The sequence below is a fragment of the Bos indicus genome, chromosome 17 (genome assembly GCF_029378745.1).
Source record: "Bos indicus isolate NIAB-ARS_2022 breed Sahiwal x Tharparkar chromosome 17, NIAB-ARS_B.indTharparkar_mat_pri_1.0, whole genome shotgun sequence".
Lineage (NCBI taxonomy): Eukaryota > Metazoa > Chordata > Mammalia > Artiodactyla > Bovidae > Bos > Bos indicus.
In genome coordinates, this window is record NC_091776.1 from 34,659,486 (window position 1) to 34,679,452 (window position 19,967).

Genomic DNA, 19,967 nt, shown 5'->3' on the forward strand with positions numbered 1-19,967 from the left:
ACTGCTCTTCTTTGGTTTACCTTGGCTTACCACTGTTTCTCATAAATGTGGTGATCCAAATGTAAACTGGCCAACACACGACAGGGTGAGACACCTTTTTTTTTTTTTTTTAATATATTACCATGTCACTCACATATATCCTTTTGATTTAGTTTGTCTTAAATTCCTCTCCTAAAAAAGTACTGCAACCCTTCACCCCAGTCTTTAGTTTCTTCCTCTTCTAATCCAGCCTGAGCACTGATTAATCTTCCTAAAATCTCATGACAGTTTCTTTCTTCTACTCAGAAATTCTCTCTCCAGTTTACTAAAGCTGAACTCTCCCTAGACGTGATTTCAACTGATTTGCCCAGCTCTATGAGCCACTGATCCTGTACTTATAATTCTGAACCATATAAATTAGAATATTCATCATTTTGCAAATATATTTCTTGTTTTCATGTCTACTATGTTCTTTGCTTACAGTGTCAGTTCCATATGCAATGCCTACCTACTCCTCTCCTGTTTCCTGAAATATGCTTTCACCCAAGACTCAGCATAATATAATCTCAGTCACTCCTGCTAGAAGAAATCTGCCCTTGCTGGATGTTCTCTGTCTGCTCTTTCTAGTACACTATTTTGGATTCTTTGTCTTCAAAGTAGTTGTGTTTCTTAAGTTAATATTAGATTCTGATTTTGAGGCTAGTGAATATATCTTATTAAGCCAATAGTGTTCATGGTGAATACTCTTGAGAGTCCCTTGGACTGAAAGGAGATCCAACCAGTCCATTCTGAAGGAGATCAGCCCTGGGTGTTCTTTGGAAGGAATGATGCTAAAGCTGAAACTCTAGTACTTTGGCCACCTCATGCGAAGAGTTGACTCATTGGAAAAGACTCTGATGCTGGGAGGGATTGGGGGCAGGAGGAGAAGGGTACGACAGAGGATGAGAAGGCTGGATGGCATCACTGACTCAATGGACATGAGTCTGGGTGAACTCCGGGAGTTGGTGATGGACAGGGAGGCCTGGCGTGCTGCGATTCATGGGGTCGCAAAGAGTTGGACACGACTGAGCGACTGATCTGATCTGATGATATAAATCTCCATCATCCAACCAATCAATTCAGCAGACATTTAGTGACCATCTGTTATATATGAGGCATTGTGCTAAGCTTCTGGGATATAAATCTGAAGAGATAGGGCCTGTGCTTTCAAGGAGTGTACAATACAATGAAAGAACTAAAGTATTTTTAAAAAGAAAGGAAGGAAGGGGGAAAAGGATGATGGAAGAAAGGAAGGATGGACAGACGACTGCTTTATGCACAGAAGAACCTCCAGTTTCTGCTGGGAGTGATCAGGAGATCTGATTCTTTTTTTATAATGGAAAAAAATTTAATATTCTTATATGCTTAAGCAGCTTCAATTTTAATTACTAAGCAGAGTGAGGGGAGAAAAAGGCAGGCCATCCCACATGTGAGACCTCGACAGACCCCAGAATTAGAGACATGTTCAACCATTCAAGAACAGCACTATGATAAGGAGAAAGAAATCTTATTGTCAAGGAACACAGTCATATGAGGAGACCTGATTCTTAAAAGAAGCAGAAATTTAGCAGAACAAACAAACAGGAAGGAAATTTCTTGTTCATAGTGATATGATGGAGATGATAAAATACAGAGATGAGAATATCTTATAGGAAGAAGACATGTCTAAGATAGTGTGGAATGAGAGGTTATCCCAGAATACTACACCAAAGGAGGCCCGGTGCTTGCAAAGGGCAGGTGTTTTACATTAGCAGTATTAGGTGGTTAGCAGTTAGGGATGAGCTGATGTAAAAGTGATAATGCAAGGAGCTGCCCACAGCAATTTGTGTTGTCTATGTTTTCAGGAAGAGGCGTGTCTTTGTTTTGCCTGCAGTAAAACTGAAGACTACGGGCAAGTCTATACTCCATCCAAAGTGAATATTTTTTTTTTTCCCTCTGAAAGATGTAACTGAAGGTTGTGTTTTAGCTTACTGGTGAGAGTAGGTTAAAAGCTCATGTAAACAACTACTAGCTTCTTTACTACCATTTGCAGGACTTAGATTTTTCTCAAGGAAGTAGGACAACATAGGAAAAAACAGAAAGAACAGGGGAGAAAAAAAAAGCTAGTGATCACATTACTATTTTTTCTCCAGAGAGAGTACTTGCCGATGGAAAAAAAAAAAAAAAAGACAGTATTTTTGGCAGATTATAGCTTTCACACCATTGTTAGTTAGATTCATCTTCTTAAAACACTCTTTATTTCTCTTTCAGAGCTCATTAATGACTAAAATCTAAGGTTCAAATGCTTTAGGTCAGCATTCAATCTTGTCTTCTAAATCCTAGGAGAGTCTCAAAGATTTTGAGTGTTGCTCTCCCATTTAAATTGTTAAGACTCGATTTCTGGTAAATGTTCTTGTTCACTTGGAAGATGAACTCAGGTTAAGGGCTTCACTCTTTACCTTACCCCAGCCCAAGGTGCTGCTGGCTTGCAGTTCTCTCCCAGCGCTCTCCAGGAGTGACAGGCTCATACGCTCTGCAATCTAGTGTCTACTCTGCACTCCTGTATCCATTCTGCTTCCTGCTTTTCCAGAAGTGTCCTTACCTTTGCTAAACAACTACCTTCAATATTTCACTGATTCTAAGGAGCACATTTCTCCATTCTTTAACATCACAGAAATGGGTGTGTTATCTTGGAATCGATGTACATCATAATTGGCTGCATTTTTCTATCTCAGTAATCTATAAAGTAATGATACACCTTCCAATCAGTGGCATCTTAGCACTTCTGTGACTTCCATCTGACTTGGTTCTCTATGTGTCCAAAACACTCCCCCACAGAATCATGCCTGTTTTATCAAAACTGTATTTGAGTGAGAAATGAGACTTTTAAAAGCAACATCTGGTAGCTCCCAAATGAATCAGACTATCAGATTAAAAACTTGTCAAAACCTTTATAAAAGAAAACTAAATAATACCCATAAATCCTTCAGAATTAGCTCCTTGGAATACTTAATAGCTAGAACCAAATAACAAAGACACACTTCAGATGAGGCATGATTTACCTCGAATCTGAAAGTGATTTGGTTAGAATTATTCTTCCTAACAATGTCTAATGGACAGACCGCTGGAGGAGGAGTCAAATAATGTTCTTTGATTCATGTTATCTCATCAGAATATAAGAGGTTTTGACATGATTTATGACCCTTTCAACACTTCTCCTCCATGGCTTTCACGGACATTTGGATAAAGATCACTTTTACTGGTAGGGGAAAAATGGGCAAAATGGATTCTAAAATCCAGGACAGTATTGTAATTTTAGCAACTGAATTTGAACCTTGTTTTGAGTTATAGGAATCTGGTCTTTCTCTTGAGCTGCAAGTGATGAGACAATTTGGCACTTGCAACTTGGCATTCTTTCCCTTTTTTGCTGACTTCCTTCCTCTGATTGCTGCAGACAGGTTGCAGCAAGTAACGCTCTCTTTAGCAGAGATTTATGGAGCTCAAATGTTCCTTCTGTATTTTCTTCCCCTGACATGATGCAACAATAAGCATGTTTATATACTGTCTATGTACTCTGTATTTCTGGACTTGAACTTTGAGGAGTCACTCCATAATAGGTATTACCACACCCGGAACTTCACGTGTCAAGGAGAGAGATGAAATACTGGAAAGATGTTTTATTCATCTTTATTATTGTTATGCCTTAGTAAATTAATAGCTTAGTAAACCCTAGTGTTTATATACTGTGAGTTTATATAAAATTGCATTGATATAAAAACTCTATGTATCTCTCCCCCACACACATACATAAACACAAATTTTGTCTGAAATTCTTGTGATTTACCTCTCGTTGCAAATACGTTGTCATAAACAAATTCTAGGAGGACTCCCAATTTTTTTAATATGCAAAAGAAATAGAGAAGCACCTGATCTAGGACTCAGTGTACTAGTTTCTCTGTCAAAAATGATTTGAAGACAGTCATTTTATCTTCTCAAAGTTTTAATGATCCTATGTATAAAGTGGGGATGTGGACTGTCAGTGATTCTCATCTGTTTTCTGCCTCAACAAACCCTAGATGATCTTAGTCTCATTGCACACAGAGGTTCACTGCCCTAGTAATGCTACAGTGAGAGGGGAGAGGAAGGATGTCCGTGAGAAAGCTTCCAGGTGTATCGGACAAACCTAAAGCCCTGTGTGTGTTTCTAGAGAGTAGTCAGTCTAATCTTACTCCCATTCCCATTACTATGGACTAATAAAGTCAAAGGTCCTTTTCAGCATTGGTTTCTATGACTATAAATGGAAAGGACACTTTCAAAAAGAAAACATTTGACTATTTAAGTTGAATAGGTTTTGCTTTCTCTGTAGTGATGGGCTTTTTTTCTTTTCAGCATTTTAAAGATATCATTCCATTGTTGCCTGGCTTGCACTGTTTCTGACAATGTATTTAATGTGACTTTTTTTCTTTTTTTCCTCTTTTTGGTTTGCTTTTAAGACATTCTTTTTCTCACTGGTTTTTAGCAACTTCATTATGATATACCCTAGTGTGGTTTGCATGTGTTTATCCTGTTTGAATTGTTTTGCCACTCTATCAGTCAGTTCAGTCTCTCAGTCGTGTCCGACTCTTTGGAACCCCATGGACTGCAGCACGCCAGGCCTCCCTGTCCATCACCAGCTCCCTGAGTCTACTCAAACTCATGTCCATTGAGTTGCTGATGCCATCCAACCATCTCATCCTCTGTCGTCCCCTTCTCCTCCCACCTTCAATCTTTCCCAGCGCTTCTATATAAAAGAGAATGCTAGGTGAACTTAACCTTAGGTGAAAAATCAGTAAACTCTTGGTAGGTGACCCCACTGAAACTGAAGCCCAGAAAGAAAAAGGCAAAAAACAAAACATAACCACACAAAACGAAACTACACACATACATACACACACACAAATACACAAAAGATCAGAGCTTCAGTGGCCTAAGGGATGTTACTGGGTAATCTAACATAGGTGAAATTGAATTCTGAGGAGTGGGGGGTGGGGTGGATTGGGAAGAGAATCAGAAAAAACAGATGCAAAGAAATAATGGCCAAAAAAAAAAGAAAAAAATAATGGCCAAAATTGGTTCAGCTTTAATAAAACTATCACCCCAACAGAAAAAAAAGCAGCTTCAAGAATAAGTAGGCATAAAGCAATTCAAGCAAGATAAACACAAGAAAACCATACTAAAGGATATCATAATGAAGTTGCTAAAAACCAATGAGAAAAAGTCTTAAAAACAAATCAAGGTGGGTATTTTTTTTTTTGGTAATCAAACGAATACCACCATCCTCCTATTCCACTATATAAATATACAATGGGTTAGAAAAAACTGTGGTGGTATCAGTAGACCAGTCAACTCAATTCTAGTGACTACAGTAATAAAGAGTCATTTATTTGGCAGAAAGTCAAAGGAATCAAGACATATAGCTAATAGCATATATTAAAATATAATAAGGCAGTTGCGACAGCCTAGCTAGGGACCAACTCCATTATCTTTTGCCATATCAGCATTCTGATTCTTTTACCTTTCTGGCTGATCTGCTTCCAAAATCATTTTATAAGTACCCACTCTTTGTCACTCCCTGGAAAAGCTTCATTGCTTAATTTTAAAAGCATTTCTCTCTTTACCTCCCTCCCATTCTCCAAAAATGTAGGGTTCTGGTCTTAATCAGTGGGTACATATAGCTCTTGCTAGTGCTAAAAAGGAATTATACATATATTTTAAAGAGAAAAGTGAGATTATTGCCTTCTCACATGTATCCATGTTTAAACAGTAGTAAAAGATGAACTTCCAGAATACTATAAATATTGATATTTTAAAATATGATTTCTATTTCAACTTTCATCAATGTATTCAACAGATTTTAAATAAGTTAATCCTATGGTTCATTTAAAAACTAGTTCCAAGAAACTTTAAACAGATTTTTTTTTCTCCTTAAATTTGAATTGTCATTCTACTACTCCAAGAAAATTTCCTTCCTTCATGAATCATTTGGTAATAATTTTAACAAATAAAAATACATATACACATTAAATTTTTTAAAATTCACATGAACAAAAGGTTCTAAGTATTAAATTTCTTCTGTGTTGAATTAGCATTACAATTACTTAGGTACCATTATACATATTATCAATTCAGGCAAAATATTAAGCATAAAAAGTTAAAGTTTATTGGAAACTCATTTCTTAAAGAGACTGATAGAATTACCTCCTTAGTCTCCTTCTCCCAAATGTGTTCTTGTAAACACGGGAGACTATTACTCATTGCGTGTGTGCTCAGGTGCTTCAGTCATGTCTGACTCTTTGCGACCGCACAGGCCTTAGCCCGCCAGGCTCTGTTGTATATGGGATTCTCCAGGCAAGAAAACTGGAGTGGGCTGCCATGCCCTCCTCCAGGGGATCTTCCTGACCCAGGGATCAAACCTGCATCTCCTGCGGCTCCTGCATTGCAGGCAGATTCTTTACTGCTGAGCCACCTACTCACTGGGAGGATTCGATTCTTTTAAAATTCTTTAAAAAAAAAAAAAAACTTTTTTTAATGGAATAAAGTACAAAGAGACTTTGTTCACATAAATGAGAGTGTAAGAAATTTTCACATAATGACACCTCCCAATTCTCTGAAGTCTGAATTATATCTCAGAAAAGATGATGAACAAGGGACAACTTAAAATTCTTGGACTATACAGTCCATGGAATTCACTAGGCCAGAATACTGGAGTGGGTAGCCTTTCCCTTCTCCCACAGGATCTTCGCAACTCAGGGATTGAACCCAGGTCTCCCGCATTGCAGGAGGATACTTTACCAGCTGAGCCACAAAGAAAGCCCGAGAATTCTGGAGTGGGTAGCCTATCCCTTCTCCAGCAGATCTTCCTGAACCAGGAATCAAACCAGGGTCTCCTGTAATGCAGGTGGATTCTTTACCAATTGAGTTATCAGGGAAGCCTTTTAAACGGCAACTCCTGAGAAAACGAGAGTGAAAAAGGCAAACAGTAATTCTAATCTCCAGACCACACTTAGAAAACTGGTGCTTCAGAGTGATCCACTCTTTCAAACCTCTAACTTCCCACTGCCTTCTTCTTGTTTGGTATCTCAGAGGTTTATAATGAAGAGTTTGGACAGGGGGAATTTGCACTCTCAACACAAGTGTGTTCTCAGGCAGATCACCTTTAGGCATTAAAGATCTGGAAATGAATTTCTTTAAATTGTTATTCCTATGGAAAGCATGCACTCCCATAAGTGAAGTCTCCTGGTTTACAAAAATGAATGAAAGAAATTAACTTCTGCAAGATTGGCCATATAGCATTCAAGTGTTAGAGTCAAGACAACCAAAGAGTAAAACTACAATACAAGTAATAAAAATTCATAAAGTAAGACCACGTTTTTCATAAAATGCAATATTTCAAGGAAGGAAAAATGATTCAGAATAGAAAAGGTCTAGAATGGTAGATCTATGTCCATGAGAGGAGTTACTTATGGTTCTACAAACAATATGACATGACAGCATAGTAAAGCTGTTTCATCTGTTCAGACCATGGGCATTTGACATAGGGTGGAATGCCGAGGTAGAAATGAGAAGTTTGGTATGCACTGCTGCAGTCTCAAAGAATAAAAATATTAGAGCCCTGATTTAAGTGACACAGTGGTTCTCAAACATGGTAAAATGACAAGGCATCTGAAAACTGGTATTGTTTGTTTTGTTCAATACTGGAACTCTTTCCAATGTATCGTGATCTGCTCATGTTATCTTTTATCAAGCAAAGAGATTCTATAACTATGCTTATTCTTCATTGTAAATGTCTAATGTTAATATCTATGTACTCTCCATGAAGAAGACAACAACCTTATTACAGTTTCACCTCCTCTGGTCTGCAACTCCTCTCTTCATCTTACCCCTCTTACCCCCTAGAAATTCCCAAAGATTAATATTACTCGGAGTTTTAATTGTAGGCTGTGAGATGTTTGGTTATTAGTATCCCCCATCCTTTTTTTTTTTTTTTTTTGCCATTGCTTATCTATAAAGCAGGGTTTCCCCGGTGGCTCTGCAGTAAAATAATCCACCTGCAAATGCAGAAGACATGGATTCGATCTCTGTGTTGGGAAGATCCCTGGAGAAGGAAATGGCAATCCACCTCAGTATTTCTGTCTGGAAAACTCTATGGATGGAGGAGCCTGAAAGGCTACAGTCCAAAGGGCTGCCAAGAGTCAGAGGGACTGAGCACACACACATCTATAAAGCACATTCTTGGATTCTGTATTCTCTATTACTACCCGTATATATCATTACTTGTTCCTGGATTCAGTTCTCTTCTTGCCTGGGTGCATGCTCTGAGAGCTCTTTCAGAAAGGGACTTTTGCATAGTAAATTTTCTAAGATCCTGTGTATCAGAAAATATCCTCCCTTCTCTATCACATTTAAGTGACAGTCAAGTTGAATAAGACTTTGGGTTCAAAATTATTTTCCTGCCAGATTCCGAAGATGTCATTTCGGTTTCCCCTCTGTCTGGTATTGTTTAGAACTCTAAAGCCAGTCTGATTCATGTTTTTTCCTACCTGAAAGCTTTTAGAGTTTTTTTCTTTAGCTTTGATAACCTAATATTTGAATACAGTAAGTCTGGATGTAGGTTTTCTTCAGCTCTCTCTGAACCTTTTAATCTTAATTGTTGTACCTTTAATTACAGAAAATTCTCAGTTATTTACTTAATATTTTCTCCTCTCAATTTACTTTTTGCCTGTGGTTCTGAGACCTCTAGTACACAAATAATGACATACATAACTATTTCTATCATTCATACTTCTTGACTTTTCTCACATTCTTTCCCTCTCATTATCTTTTCCTGATGTTTCTAAAAAGATTTCTAGATTTGATTTTCCAAATCGTGAATTTATTCTTTGGCTGTATTCATTGTGCTATTTTACCCACCAGGTTTTTGTTTTGTTTTGCATTTTAGTTTTAAAAAGTGGCAGTTTTTCAAACTCAATATATCCAATTGGTTACATTTGCTTTTTTCTTTATGAATCCAGTTTTTTCCCTTATTATCTTTAAGAACATCTATTTATACTACAGTTCTCTTCTGTCTGTACCATTGGTTTTGCTCATTTTATGGTGTGATTTTTAGCTGCCTTAGTTAATAATTTCTACTTAGGTGGAAGGGCCCTAGCTTGTGCTTTCCAAAGCAGTTTTAAGTTCCTCTGATGTCTCAGCGTGAACTCCTGTTTTTACTCTCCAGGCCCTCTATTTACTAATCTCTAAGGTTCTCCAGTCTAGGCATCTTTATTATTAGGGGCTTTCCTGCTTCTGTAGTAGCAATAGTTGCCTGGTCCACATAGTGAGGAAAGTTGAGAGAGTTAAGATACCTAAATCTACTCCTAATACAATATTGCCTCCTAAGCCAGGCCCCTACTAGATGTCCTGTCTCTAGTTGGCACTAGACTACTATTTTCTTGCCTAATACTAAAAACAGAGTGAGCAACTGAAAGGGCACTATGGAGGAGAGAAAAGGGCTCAGTCAGAAAACTATCCCTCAGCTTATGATCCCTCTAGAATGGCTCCTGACTTTCCTCTACATAATAAAGACACTTTCTACCTCCCTACTTGAGAGGTAGGCTAAGATTATCTCTAGAGTCTCTTTAAGGTTTAACGTTTTCTGACTCCTAGGATTCACAGAGAGTATGAATCCACCTACTGAGAACTATATTACTCCATGGGAGTTTATAAACTCTCTAAGTTTCAGATTCTCTCTTGCAAAAGGAAGAAATAATGTAAAGTGCTTAGCATATTGACAAATTGAAAGTGCATGATTTGTCATTATTAGATGTGCTGTATTACCAACTGCTCAATTTGTCATTGACAAGTTTTACTTGACTACTCTCTATGTCACTGATGACACAGAGATTAAATGAAGAAATTGCAGCCACCTTCAAAACCCCTGTGTCTTCATAGCACTGGTCCTTTTTCCTTCACTTGTCTCCAACTTCAGTTTCATTTAAACAACTCGGCAAATGAGTAAAAGAGTCAGCATAGACTTACAAGCTCTGTCTGTGTAGCTAGATAAAATTATTCCCCCAATTGCATAACAGGTAAAAGAAACTTTCAGAATAAATCAGTATCAGTATCAGTTCAGTTGCTCAGTCGTGTCCGACTCTTTGCGACCCCATGAACCACAGCACACCAGGCTTCCCTGTCCATCACCAACTCCCAGAGTCCACCCAAACCCATGTCCATTGAGTTGGTGATACCATCCAACCACCTCATCCTCTGTCGTCCTCTTCTCCTCCTGCCTTCAATCTTTCCCAGCATCAGGGTCTTTTCAGATGAGTCAGCTCTTCGCATCAGGTGGCCAAAGTATTGGAGTTTCAAAATCAGTCTTTCCAATGAACACCCAGGACTGATCTCCTTTAGGATGGACTGGTTGGATCTCCTTGCAGTCCAACGGACTCTCAAGAGTCTTCTCCAACACCACGGTTCAAAAGCATCAATTCTTCGGCGTTCAGCTTTATGTCCAACTCTCACATCCATACATGACCACTGGAAAACCATAGCCTTGACTAGATGGACCTTTGTTGACAAAGTGATGTCTCTGCTTTTTAATACTGTCTAGGTTGGTCATAACTTTTCTTCCAAAGAAAATGTCTTTTAATTTCATGGCTGCAATCACCATCTGCGGTAACATTGGAGCCCAGAAAAACGAAGTCAGCCACTGTTTCCACTGTTTCCCCATCCATTTTCCATGAAGTGATGGGATCAGATGCCATGATTTTAGTCAGAATAAATAATGATTTCTTATAAACTTATTCTATTTAAGACACAGGTACTAGGTGAATCACATGCAAGAGAGTGAATCTCTGCCTTTCAGAAGCTCGCAATGTGGGAATAAACAAAGATATATAGCAATTTAAAGCATATATATTAAATGTTCAGTGGATACTCTAGATAATATGTTCCACAAGAGATTCGAAGAAAGAGAAAATAAATTATTCAAGGCTGGGAAAATTCTTGCTTTCAAAGCATTTTGTAAGCAAGCCCCACTTTTCCACAGGTCCATCTACTAATGGAGAAACCAAAACTGACACATTTTTAAATATTTTATATGAAAAAGAATACAAGAACATTCAGAACTATTTATAAACTAGTGTAAGCAATTTCATCAAATAACTAAAAAGCAGGGTTCAAGTCTCTGTGAGTTTGGAAAACTTTACATGGCAGGCACTGTGTGGACATATTTTTATCCCTGTGGAGTTTTTCCTTTTGTTTCAAAAACTGACTGTAAAAATAAATATTTTTCTTGTTATTGAGAGAAACACTTCTTTCAATCATATCTAATACTTAAGACAGGTTAAAGAAAGAAGAGAAAATGCCCCTTTATAATTATGGAGATTTATAATTACTGTGTAGTTTACAATGGTCCTACTTACAAGACATCCTTTTTTTCCAACTAAAGCTGGGATCTTTCTGGATATTATTAAGTTATTTACTGGCTTCCCTTGCATCTGGCTCCATTCAAATCTCTTTCCTCCATGTGGCAAAACTGAGTCCTAATCAATATGTGTATTCAGTCACTTCAGTCGTGTTCAACTCTTTGCGACCCATGGACTGTAGCCCACCAACCTCCTTTGTTCATGAAGGATTCTCCAGGTAAGAATACTGGAGTGGGTTGCCATTTCCTTCTCCAGGGGATCTTCCTGACCCAGGAATCGAACCCACATCTCTTGAGTCTCCTGCATTGGAAGGCAGGTTCTTAACTAACTATGCTATCTGGGAAGCCTTAAACACTGAAGACCCAGAGATAAATAAGAAGCCAATCAATATGACTGTCTCCATTTCACACAACTATAACTGATGGCTAAATACTTGGTTAATGAAAAATTGCAATAAAATTATCTCCAATTTTGCAGAGATCCTTAAACTTGCCTGGCATTCTTATTTTCTCAGAAAGTTCTTTTATTTTTCTCAGAAGTTATTTCAAGCTTCTCCATTCCTCTAAAAGCCTGACCTGACCACTTTTTTTTTTTTTCTCAGCAGCTGAATTAACCTCATATGTCACAGAGGAAATACAATATATTAGATGGGAATTTTCTTAACTTCCTGACATCAATAAACTTATAACTCTAACTTTATATACCTTCTTCCTTCTGAATATTCAAACTCCTCTGTGTATATAATGCCTTCTGTCCTCATTTTGGACTCCTCTTCTTCCGCCCACCCTTGAATATCAGAATGCACCTGGGTTTCTTCCTATTCAACCTTTTCTTCAGCTACTATATACTTACCCTGGGAGATAGTATCCATTCCAATGGCTTCACTTATCACTAAAATGCTAAGTCTTAAATCTGTATCATCAACCTGCTGAACTAAGGTCCAAAGGCTATTACGTATTTTAAGTACCTTAAACTCAATATGGACTTCCCATACAGAGAGCTCAAACATACCACTATCCAACCACTTTTTGAGACCAGAACTGACTACATAATTTACAAGGTGGAGTTTAAAAGGAAAATTTGGGTTCTTTCTTAAATCTGTATCATCAACCTGCTGAACTAAGGTCCAAAGGCTATTACATATTTTAAGTCCCTTAAACTCAATATGGACTTCCCATACAGAGAGCTCAAACATACCACTATCCAACCACTTTTTGAGACCAGAACCGACTACATAATTTACAAGGTGGAGTTTAAAAGGAAAATTCGGGTTCTTTCTTAAATCTGTATCATCAACCTGCTGAACTAAGGTCCAAAGGCTATTACATATTTTAAGTACCTTAAACTCAATATGGACTTCCCATACAGAGAGCTCAAACATACCACTATCCAACCACTTTTTGAGACCAGAACCGACTACATAATTTACAAGGTGGAGTTTAAAAGGAAAATTCGGGTTCTGTGTTCAAAAACTATTAAGAATTTAAAGAGAGCAACTACAGCATTAAACCAACACTGAGGCCCTTCTGGGCATAGGATCCCATGCATATGTATAGACCGCACACTCATGAAGCTGATCCTGTCAAAGGAGAATCAAGGTCATCATCTAATCAACCATCATGTCCTGTGCATTCTACTCACTGTTAAGGATCTCTTGAAACCAACTACTTCCTTTCATCCCACCTTCATCATTCTCTAATTCAGACCACTGATTCTCCTCCTAGATTTCCGAAAAGTCACTCCTACCAGCAGACCCTCACTGTCCATCCTCTTATAATCAGATAATTCTAAAACACATATCTGATTATGTCACCTCCTGCTTAACTGCCTTAATGCTTACTCTTGCTTCCAGGACAAAAGAAACATTCTGTGCCATGGCATTCAAAGACTATTATGGTTAAGCCATAACAGTGTGATTCCCCCTGCCATTCTCACCTTTCCCTCCACAGCAAAGCCATACGGAACTACACTTGCTCTCACATGCTCTCTCAATGTATCACGTGCTCTCTCTACTTTAGGCCTTTCCACATAATGTTATGTTCTTTCTGAAACATCTCATCACTTCCACTTCATTATTTCTAGCCCCCTTACCAGGCTCATTCCAACAAACTCTTTTCTCCCTAAATCTAGTTTTAGTGTCCTCTTTGTCTAATCCCATTCCCCGTGGAGTTCTCTGCACTTCTGCCATCACAGAATTTAGCATATTTTATTGTGGTTCACTGTTCATTTGTCTATAACCACCACCAAACTGTATGCCCCATGAGAAGTAATTCCATCTATTTATTCATTTTTGTATTCCCAGCACCTAACACTATACATACTAAGGATCTAAATAAATATTTTTGGTAGGTTTAAAAACAAATGAGCAAAACACACTAGAAAACAAACAAAATGCTGAAAATATTTTAATAAAGGCCAAGTATAACTAGGAATTTAATAATAATTATTCACTGAATGGGGATAGACTCTTCCCATGTATGTCATAAATCTGACATTCATTTTCTTTTTTGAAATTCATTATACCTAAATGTTGGGAAGGATCTCAGATTTCCAAAAGCACAAATTATTTTCAAAAAGAATACATGTGTATTAGCCTACCAGATTAATATATAAATGGTATATTAAAATGAATATATAGATGATCTATTACATATAAATCAACCACATTTCATAATGTATTTCAATACCACAATGAGTGAAAAATCCATGAAGAATGTTTCACTGGCTCCTAGTTTAATCAAATATAAATGGTGGCAAACTTTTAAAAAGGATAACACACAACATTTATTAAGTGTTGCTTTAAGTTATTACAAATTTATTATTCATTTAATACAACAATTCTCTGTAATAGGTATTATTGTAATTTCCATTTTACAAGTGAAAAAACAGAGTCACATAGATTCACTCATTTGCCAAAGGTCATACATATGGTACAAGATATAACTGGGATTCAAACCCAAGGCTTGAGTCCATGTGCTTAATCATTAAGTACCAAGCTACAGCAGCTTAGCATCCATAAACTAAAAAATGTTAAATTGCCATATAAAATTAGCTCCCTAATAATTACTGGTATGCTAAAATAAGATGCCAATAATGGTACAGTGAGCAGTATCTTGAAATGATTTTGACTTCTACCTCATGTTACTGTAAATAAGATATCATGGCATGCTTGTAAGAAATGTATTACTGAACACCACAATCCATGAAAGGTCCCTCAAACTGCAAACAGTTTTGTCTCTTAAGCAAATTAAAATCTTGTAAATAAGAAGCAGGTACTTCTTTGATTTCAGTTGGGATCTGCCAAAAGTAAAGCAAGTTTGGATGACCCACATCACTCACCACAAGATTACACACTCAGAAATCAGGTCAATGATAGAGAAATATAATGCAATTGACTTTACTTTTTGTAAAGAGAATTAGATGGATTACGCAACTTCCCACTCATTAGCCATTGTCAGATTTTCTAACGCCTTTAAATCCATTCCCAGCGACTCCCAAGGGCTGTAGGAACCCTGTTAACCAGTTCAGATTCTTTAAAGGCCATCGAAAGTCACTGATTTCTGGAAAGAAAATCCAAATGAACAAATGTAGCATTCATTATAATTTATTACCTATTAGGATCATGGACCAAATTTCTTAACTTCTGTGATACTATTTCTTTACCTACAAAATAGTATAAAAAATATCTACCTTAATTGCATTATTGTGCAGACTGAAATGATATAGCATATGCAAACAACTTAGTCTGTCACAAAAAAATTAATTTTTTAATTAAAAATAAGTAATGTATGTTTTCCTAAGTATTCTGACTTTCCATAATCTCTCTGTTCTCTGAACTGTAACATTTACTGTATCAAACCACCTGGAACCAGGTATCAAAAGCCTCTAGCGTGGTTTTTGCTCAGATATAAATTTTTGCATAAATTCATTTATTCAATATTGGTGGGAATATTTCCTAGTACTAAACAGGAAGTCTAAACTAAAGGACATAAGCTGAAAAAAGTACTGTCCTACAGAACATCAGTAATGTTTCTGGTGAGGTCTCTTTCTGAACATAGTTTTAGGTTAGAGACAGAAAAAGAAAAATTTATATTTATTTCTGGATGAAGCCAGGCTTTAGGTTCAACAGTTTTTTTCTTTTCTGCTCCATTTACGAATTTGTTAAAATCCTATTGAGGCTTCCCTGATAGCTCAGGTGGGCAAGAATCTGCCCACAATGCAAGAGACCTGGGATCGATCCCTAGGTCAGGAAGATCCCCTGGAGAAGGAAATGGCTACCTACTCTGGTATTCTTGCCTGGGGAATTTCATGGACAGAGGAGCCTGATGGGCTACAATCTGTGGGGTCACAAAGAGTTGGACACGACTGAGTGACTAACACTTTCATGTTAAAATCCTATTGGTCTCTAAGAAATTAAAAACATGAATTCTATTCTTCATGTTTCTATAGATTGGGAGACCGACAACGTGCATACAACACAAATTTATTAACGTAACACTTTTTTCCTTATTTCGCACTAGTGGCACTTAAAGAATGCGTTCTTTAAACTTGTGTTCTTATTCCAAGCAGAGTCATAAACTGAATAAAGTTCTGATTTGAAGGGATGGTACAATTTTTGTCTTATGATTTCATAGTAGAATCACAATAATATAAATATTTTGGAAATAGGGAATGTTCCTAGAATAAAGATGAAAAGCTTAAATCTTCATTGTGTTTATTTTGAGCTCATAAATTGTATGCAATTCTACTAGAAGTGCTATGCAGATGTTGACCAAGATTAGAACAGACAGAAAGACACAGATGGTGTAGTTTATTCAGTATATGTTGTAGACTGTACTGGAAAGTCTGTAACGCAAATCACATAGGCTCAACAAGAACCTTGGAGAAAATAAGGTATTATGTGTACAATGAACAACAAGGTGCTTCAATCTTCAGTCTTCCTGTCTCTGGCTTAACACTTTCCAGGCTACCCTTCTCTAAATAGACTGGTATCAATCCAGACCAATTTAAAAATACAAAAAATTTAGTCACCAAGTTGAGGAAATCAGAAAATTCCACTTACATATGAGCCAAAAAACTGGAAAAGCTCCTAAGTAGCTGGATTTCTGACAGTGGGTGAGGACCATACATATACAACCATTCCAGATTCCTTGAGATCTCAGAAACCTTTGTGCTATTTTCTAGAGATTAATACTGTGAGGGCATCAAGAACTACCATTCTCCTAAATTAATGGCCACAAGAATAGAGTGAAGTTTATGGCAGACTACTAAAGTTAATACATTTATTCAATGCATTGTTTTAGATTGATATGAAATCAACATATGCATAGAATCCCTAGAAAATTCATAATTTAACAAAGAAATAAGCTAATTATTTAAATGATAATTATTTGCTCTTTTCAAATGCTGACACCTATCTGCTGCTACCTAAATTGATATATTTATTATATGACAAATGTTAATCAGGACTTGAGAGTGTCAAAAAACACCCTAAGACTAGGCCATCAATAAAACATGATCACTGATCTTGTAACTATAAAGGATGCATGCATATGCATATTCATTCTTTCACTTTTACATTCCACAGTAAGTTTATGTAATAGGTACTTTCTGTGTGCTACTCAATGTCAACTAGTATCTAAAAGCAATTAAAATTTATAGCAATATAGATATTAGTATTTAATGCAAGGCACACAATCTCCCTTGCTGAATTCTACACAAACATATAAGCTATATTTACTATCCACTCTCTGAAATAGTTAAAACATTAAAGAAAGGAGAATAAGGTCAAGAAGTTTTGGAAGATGAGATGAGCCAAAAAGCTTATTTATTCAGTCAGCCTAGAGTTCAAAGGACAATACTGTCAAAGAATGAAATTCAAATACATTTCCCCCCTTTTGAGGTGGAACCATGCTTGCTTCAAAGAAAGCAGTAAGTTATTAGACTGTCCATTTAAATTCTTAATGTTCAACTTCATATATGATGGGAAAAGTGGGATTCACATGTTAAACAGGGGACCTGTATTATTCACTCTCATTCCTACCTCTAGCTTCAGGCCAGACTTAAATGACCTGGGCCAAATTTTGATGTTTCCTTTTTTATAAATATCTGGAATCATCATTTAAAAAGAAGAAAAAACATAAGGTAATTTTCAAAGATTAGTCTCAAAATTTAAATTTTAAATCTGTAAATATTCACATATATGCTAAGTGACTGAATAATGAAATCATTTTATGCTTGCCAATTCAATTCAAAATTGAAACCAGATCAGACTTATCTTTTCCAGCTTCCTAATCAACTTCAATCAAAATTGACGAGATAAGAAACGATCTTTTCCAACTTTGAATCAACTTAGCAGATATTTAGCATAATCAACCCTTTTTTAAAACACTTGCAATAAGAGGGTAATAAGTGAACAATTTTAGTTCATTGGGAATTTGTTCTGATTCACCAGAACCTTTTAACTCTGTCTCTTCTATAAACTTTTAAACATCTGAAGGCAATAACTGTATCTGCATGTATTTTTCTGTTCTCCAAGGTAAAATCATGCTCTGATCTATACCTGTTATATCTAAAATTATTCACAAACCATGAGATCTCAAAATTGTATATTATATTCTAGTTGTGACCTAACCAGGACAGAATACCTCAAAACATTAGTTTATGTGATCTAGAAACTGTCATTAATGAAGCCTAAAATGACATAAGCGTTTTTCAGTAGGTTCATGACAATACTGATATATTAAATGTGAGGTTGAATTTCCATGTATCACCAAATAAGTAAAGTCTTGTTCATCTTGTATGTGTTACTTTGATGAACTTAAATGTAAACATCACAGTTGCTTTCAATAAACTTCATTTAGGGGAAGAACATTGTAAATAATGTTAGGATTGTTCTTCATGTTATGATAAATGTCAAGATTAATATCTTATCAAAATTTATAAAAAAGAAATACATATACATATATATATATGTATATAAATTATGTATAAACACGTATACATACAATGTAATAATCAACAATCCGTACTAAAAAACCCAGAAAGTATGCAAAGGGTTACCTTTAAATAGATTTAAATAAGAAGCAAATTTAATTCAGTATTATTCAATTTAGAGATTTTTAATGCCTCTGGCATTGCAAGAAAGGATGGCTTAAAAAAAAAAAAAAAAACTCATTCTTGGAGGAAGTTGTTATGACACAGAACAGGTGTGGAGCTCTGACTCAATAAATAAGCCTAAATCATCACTGTATATCAATCATTTAGAAGACTATTTGCATTATTTTCTACTGTGATGTTGGATTGTAAGCAAAAGAGGGAAGCCAGAATTTCAAGTACAAAATCCATTAAGCCACATACATCTAACACCCCCACTGAAACCGAAAGCAGATTCTACTTGAAAATAATAAAAATGTAAGAGTGGTTGACAAAAGACGGATTTCCTCACTTAGTCATCCTCCTGTATTAACAGCTTAATTTCCTACCTGTCATTTACTCAACCAAAGGGCTGGCTGTTCTGTAAACAGGTTTGTTTGCTTTGTATAACAGATATTGAAGGGAAGAGAGGAAATACAGTACAGTATTTCTTTTCCTGAAACAGTCACCAAAATGTTAGCCTTCATGAGCTGTGATATGCCAAAGAAAAGGGTATAATTCCTTGATTCAGCAATGACCTGTCAGTTGATTGCCTATTCCTGAGGGCTCTTTGAGCATCTTTTTAATCCACCTGTGATTTGCCACAGTATTCTGGAGAGGAGTCAACACAGAGAGAGAGTAGGGCTTATTATAACATACAAATCTTGATGGCAATGAACAGGATGAATCATTGTGATGTACGCTTTGTGTGTCTTAAAAAGAAGGAAGAAAGTGAGTTCTTCAACTTTAGCTACAGGACCTCTATCTCTTTGTGAGGATAGTATTTTAAACTGTATTATCCTGGAAATCTATTCATTTGCTTTGGCTGAAGAGGAATGGATCTTGATTTGAAAACAGGAAAAAGTTCATTCTAACTAATAAGCATAAAAATTTAAAAGAATGTATAAATTAAATGATTTATAAAATTAGTAATCATTCACAAAGTTGTCCCCAAATTGCTATTTACACTATACAAGTAGTATAATAATGTGTCAACTTTTACAGAACATAAAATACAACATATATTTTTACTTAAATGAAAGATAAAAGTTCAGTTTATATGACTAGTCATTCCTTTATAATGGTTTTAAACAGAGTACATTAATCCAGATGTTACTTTATCAATCAGATCTTTTGAAATTCACTGATTTTAATTCTCTAATATGGAGATTAAGTTACCACTAAATCATAATCTTCATTACTATATTTGTAAAACTAGAATTTATATTTTTACTTCTAGCTTTTCTGAATCAAAAGTCTGTTGAATGGATCCATTTTAACCTCCAAACATTAGTGTTGATTTTCTCAAATCTTTAAAACTCATTTGATTTCAGAAAGAAGAAAAGATTATTGTGCCCAAGGCTAAAAAACAAAAATAGAGGCTGCTTAAAA

General features: G+C 36.1%; 1 protein-coding gene across 8 annotated transcripts in view; it reads right to left on the reverse strand.

Annotated features, from left to right (window-relative positions):
- AFG2A (AFG2 AAA ATPase homolog A) overlaps positions 1-19,967 on the reverse strand; it is a 332,309-nt gene that overhangs the window by 161,546 nt on the left and 150,796 nt on the right. The window contains exon 15 of one of the 8 annotated variants that reach the window (XM_070770149.1): positions 1-19,967. This exon is cut by the window's right edge and continues 32,452 nt beyond it. The exons of the other annotated variants lie outside the window; for them this stretch is intronic. The gene's annotated coding sequence lies outside the window, so the exon portion shown is untranslated. 8 annotated transcript variants of the gene reach the window in all.